General features: G+C 39.3%; 1 non-coding gene across 1 annotated transcript; it reads right to left on the bottom strand.

Annotated features, from left to right (window-relative positions):
* Positions 1-2,754: 2,754 nt before the first annotated feature.
* Positions 2,755-2,861, bottom strand: LOC145080664 (small nucleolar RNA R71). Its single transcript, XR_013695257.1, has one exon. It is a non-coding gene; the product is annotated as a small nucleolar RNA R71 (small nucleolar RNA).
* Positions 2,862-5,652: the final 2,791 nt, after the last annotated feature.

The raw sequence follows: 5,652 nt of genomic DNA, 5'->3' as shown, positions 1-5,652 counted from the left end.
TGTGAGTTCAGACACACCTGAGAGTGTGTCTGAATCCCTCAAACCAAGGCTCTGATAATAACTTGTAACATCCCAAAAATATAGCCCAAAAAATTTTGTTTTAATTCATTAGCAAAACCATCGATATCATCCATCACATAAAATTCATAAACAATGTATCTCAAAATATCAAAATATCTATCAAATATATTAGAGTATAAATATCCCAAGCTAAACAAATGATGTGTGCACTGCAGTCTTCCCGAGCTCTTCCCCTTGCTACCGAAAGTAGCTGAAATGAAAATTGAAAACTGTAAGCATGAAGCTTAGTTAGTCTCCCCAAACTACCACATACCATACACATGTCACATAAACATAATCGTGGGCCCCGCCTTGCTACATCGGACCCTACCTGACAACGGACCTCGCCCGATATCGAGCAAAGCTCGGCATACACATGATCATATCAACTATTACATAAACATAATCATGTAACTATAAATATGTCAACATAATGTTGTGCCTTACCCGCTGATATTGCCATATTTATACCTATTTTTAGGCAATATTTATGTACATTTTTATTAATAAGTTGATAAAATGTTTAGAATAATGATACTTATGACCTTAAATTGTTATTTTTAGTTAATTAAAAGGATTTTCGAAGAGAGGGACCAAAAGTGACAATATGTGGAACATGTGAGACTTGAAAGACAAGAAAAGAATATATTCACGATAAATACTGAATTCACGACGTGGCGAAGCGGGCCACGACGTGGCATGAGGTTTCCAGAAGATAAACATCGCGACGCGGAGGATTCCTTGCACAGTACGGATTACTTGAAGCCCACGACGTGGCCAGGATAGCCACGATGTGGCGCGGGTTTTTGGAGCTTATTTAAGTTCTCCTGATTATTACGAAAAGGAGAAGCTTTTGGCTGAAGAAAAGAGTTCCAGGAGACGATTCAGAGCGAAAGAAGGGTTCTGGAAGAAGGTTTTCAACACCAAAAAGAATAGAGGTTTATATTTTAGTTAAATAAGAACATGTTTTTTTTATTACTTTTAGCTGTGTTGGTTTAGTTGCTATGATGAGCAGCTGAATCTAGCTACTCTTGTTTAGCTAGATGAAGCTTCAAACTTATGAATAGTTCAATGTTTATGGATTAAGTTTAGTTGGTAAAAATTGCTTGTGTTTGATTTGTATTACCTAGCATGCTATTATTTGTTTTTATAATTGCTTGATTGCATATTCTGTGTAGCTTAGTGACCATTAACTGCATGAATTTGTTTACCTAATGATTTAGTGAACGTTAAATTGTTAGAGCTAGGATTGACCAATCTTAGTTAGTAATTAGAATAAATAAGATTAGCTGTGCTAGAGAATGTGTATTGTGACCATAATTGCGTTTATATTACAAATCTTACATAGCATATTTACATTCATAATTAGTTCTGTGTTTAATTATGTATGAACATACATGGTTTGACATGAATTAGTTAATTATTGGTAAAGTTAGAACTAAATTAGTAATAGAACTAAAAACCAACTTAATAATCTGTAATCATTAGCTAGTCATAAGGAAGAAGTGGATTCAAACTAAACAAGAGTGTGTTTTACTTATTGAATTTGATTTAAGTTCATCTGATCTTGTAAAATCAGATAAAACCCCTTTTAAACTTGTTAATAATTAGGTTAATTTAATAGTAAGTAAATTAATTAGAACACCGTTCCCTGTGATCGACACCCGACTTACCCAAGCTATACTGTAATCTGACTAGGTACACTGCGTATAAGTGCATAGTTAGTTAAGTTTGTTAGGTTATAAATATTAAAATTAGTGAGTACTTTTGTGTACATGAAGTTTTTGGCGCCGTTGCCGGGGAACAGCTTAGTTTTTAGCTTATTTATTTGCATTAAATTGATCGATCTTTCTTGTGGAGTAAAAACCACAAAAAGTTAATTTTTCAGCAAAATAAATTTTTTTCTGTCATTCACAGAGTCCACGACGTGGCCAGATACATGCCATGACGTGGACAGTTAAAAAACTAGATTTTTAGTTTGTAGTTAGTTTTTCTTATTGTAGTTCAGTTTTACGTTTTTAGTTTAGCAAGTTGCAGGAGTTCATGACCAGAAGCTCAAACACACACTTGGTGCCACCACTTGAAGATCCCGAGTCTGCAATTCACAAGAAAAAGATGCCCTTACAAGAATTGAAGTCAGCTTTTTCTAGGAAGTCGGGAAAGAAGACAGGAGAGTCAAGTTCATCCGCGAGGCACAAGAGCAATCTTGAGCATTTGGATCATACGCCCGTCCAAAGTGAGTCCGAAAGCGATACCGAGCCGGAATTTGAAGAACACATGAGGGAGCCCGAGAACAAGCCAAGGAACGAGATGGAAGCAATTGAAGAAATGTCCATGGGAGCTTACAAGAAGCGGATCCGAGAAGATGTGGGTCCCGGTTTAGTCCAACCCGCAATACCTGCCACTGCCACATTCGAGCTGAAGGGACACATATTGACTGCACTGAAGGACATCCTATTTTTCGGGAAAGAACATGAGGATGTTTTTAAGAATCTAGATGAAGTCAACGACATTGCAGATTACTTTAATGTCCCAAACGTCAACAGAAACACAGTCTTGCTTAGGATGCTTCCCATCACTTTCAAAGGAGCTGCTAAGGAGTGGTTAAAAGCACTTCCACCGGGTACAATTACCACTTGGGCTCAATTGCGTGAGCAATTCCTGGACCAGTTTTGCCTGCCATCCAAGATAGCCAAACTCAAGAAGGCAATAGCCAACTTTGAGCAACAGCCGGGGGAGTCACTATACGAAGCATGGGAGCGGTACAAGGGCTTGCTCAGAAATTGCCCTCAGCATGATCTAAATGTGCAACAAGAGATGTCAATCTTTTATGATGGGGTCAACATGAAGACAAGAAAACTCCTTGATTCTCAAGGACCTTTGACAAAGAAAAATCCAAGGGTGGTCAAGGAGCTAATTGATGAATTCGTGAAGCACTCTCGCGAATACCACAACCCTAGGCAAGATGTAATCAAAGGCGGTGGAGGGGCCCAAACTGAAGAAATAGCAGCTGTAATGGCCATGCTAAATAAGATGGATTGAAGGATAACACAAATGGACCAGTCAATACATACCATAAGAGTTGGTTGCGAGAGATGTAGTGGTCCACACTTGACCAAGGACTGCAATGTAGATGAGTTTGGGAACAGAAAAGCTCAAGTGTGCTACTCTAGTGGGGATAAGTATGATGAGGACTGGAGGAAACCGAAGAAGGAGTGGCTGCCATATGAAGAGTATAAAGAGCAAAAAGAAGAGAAGTATAGGAAGACAGGTTGAAGCTTTTATCAAAAGGAGCAGCCACCAGCCGAGAAGAAACCCGACCTAGAGACCATTTTGATGAAATTTATGGAAGCTTCGGAAAAGAGACACGATGCCACTGATTCTGCTATTATGGAATAATAAAATTTGATAATGAATCAGCAAGCCTCCATCCACAACCTTGAAGTACAATTTGGTCAACTAGCCACTCTGGTTCATGAAAAATTGTCCCCAAAGAATCCCGAAGTAAAGACCCTATCTAATGTAATGGCCATCGATATTGAAGAAGAAGCAATCTCTGAGTTAGCATTGGAAGAAGAACCACAGCAGCCCGATCCGAAACGTAAGAAGTCAAAGTTCGAAAGCGAAAAAGTTGCTGAACCAGCTTCGCCACGACGTGGCACTCCTCTGGCCACGACGTGGCGCATGTCTGATCAAGAATTCTTTGAACCCGTTCCAGCTTATTAGCCACCTTTTCCATTTCCAACCCGAGCTGCACTTAGTCTCCTGGAGAAGGAGCATATAGAGTTTGTAAAGCATGTGAAGGGGATCCCGATTAATACTCCCTTTGTCGAGTCCTTATCCAAAACTCCCGAGAATCAAAAATTACTGCAAGATTTGATAGACAATCGAAGGCAATTAAAGAAGCAGTCTAAAGTGATTCTAAGTGAACAAACTTCAAAAGCTGTGTTGGGAGAGACACCAGAAAAGATGGGGGATCCTGGATGCCTCACTCTTCCGTGTGAGTTCGGAAATAAAATGAAGGTTAATGCTTTAGCCGATTCTGGGGCTAGCATTAATTTGATGCCTTTTTCATTTTATCAAAAATTGGAGATTCAGAAGATGAAGGCTACAAAAATGAAGATTCACATGGCGAATCGTTCGGTGACACAACCCTGGGGCATCGTGGAGGATATTTTGGTGAAAATTGGAAAATTTGTTTTTCCAATAGACTTTGTAGTTTTGGATATGAAGGAAGTTCATGATGTCCTGATAATCCTTGGTCGTCCATTGCTTAAAACTGTTGGAGCTCTTGTTGATATTCGCGAATCTAAGCTCACTTTGAGGGTTGGAGATGAACAAGAAGTTTTTGGAATAAAAGATGATTTCCAAGAGGATAAAGAAGAGGTGTTCACAATTAATGAAGATAATGAACTTGAAGAACTAGAAAAGCTTACGGAAGAAGAGATCAAGGCAGTTCATCAAGTTAAAAGAACAAAACCGAGGGCATCTGTTCCATATTTGATCGAAGTCATAGCTTACAAGAGTCCGCCTTCTTGGGTGAGCAAAGAGGATGAGGAGATGACAAGTGATGAAGAGGAGGTCACTTCAAGAGTGACAAAGCCGGTGGTGAAAAAGGAGGAGGATGCTATGGAGCGCAAGGAACAAACTAAGGGCACGGAACGCAAGCTTGAAGAGCAAGGCAAAGCTAAAAAGGAGAATTCAAAGAAGGCATATAGAAGGCGAGTTCAAGCTTACAAGAGGCGGTTCAAGGAACAAAAGATCTTAATGGTGGACTCTTCAGAAGATTCAACGTAGAAGGCACAGAGTCCAGCTCAAGACTCCAAGAAAAAGAAGCGCTTCTCGGGAGGCAACCCGAACTTGGTTTGCATTTTCTTTTCTTTTAAATTTTTTTTACTTTTTAATTAGGAAAGATAACAACTCATCATCCAACAACTGATAATTAGTAAAGAATTAGCTGTGGGGAACTTTAATTAATGAATGAGATGCAAAGTGGTTAGTTAAAATGTATGATTTTAAAAAATTTTGCAATTGGGCAGTTTCCACGTCGTGGGCTGAATTAGCCACGTCATGGGTAAAAATGAAAACACGGGACCAAATGATAGATTTAAAGTCCACGACGTGGGCATAGCCAGCCATGACGTGGCCTTTAAAAAGTCACGGGGGGACCATTTGCTTAAAACCCTTTGACCAACATCCCCATTCCCATTAGATACTGATGCACGAACGGGAACAAACAAACCCCACAACCAATTTCTTAATCTACTTCCAAATTCCTTGCAAGTTCTTGCCAATTAACTCTGCTTGGTATGTGCTCTACTCATTATTTGTAGTTATTTCTTACAATTTTAAAGTTTCATGGTTAGGGTTTATGTGATTCACGAAATTGGTTGAATCTAGTTATTAATTCTAGGTTGCATGTCCCTTAAATGTCCATAGGAACAAACCCCAAGCACTAATTTTGGTAGAAGTGTCATACAAACTGACCGATCCACAAACTGCTTGCGACTGCGGCCCACGACGTGGCATAGCCTGGCCACGTCATGACTTTTGGCAGACAGTCTTAATTTGTTTTAATGTTTTGGATGTTTG

Source organism: Lactuca serriola, chromosome 1, assembly GCF_051521515.1.
Source record: "Lactuca serriola cultivar US96UC23 chromosome 1, Lser_US96UC23_V15, whole genome shotgun sequence".
Lineage (NCBI taxonomy): Eukaryota > Viridiplantae > Streptophyta > Magnoliopsida > Asterales > Asteraceae > Lactuca > Lactuca serriola.
This window is presented reverse-complemented; position numbering and strand designations above follow the sequence as displayed.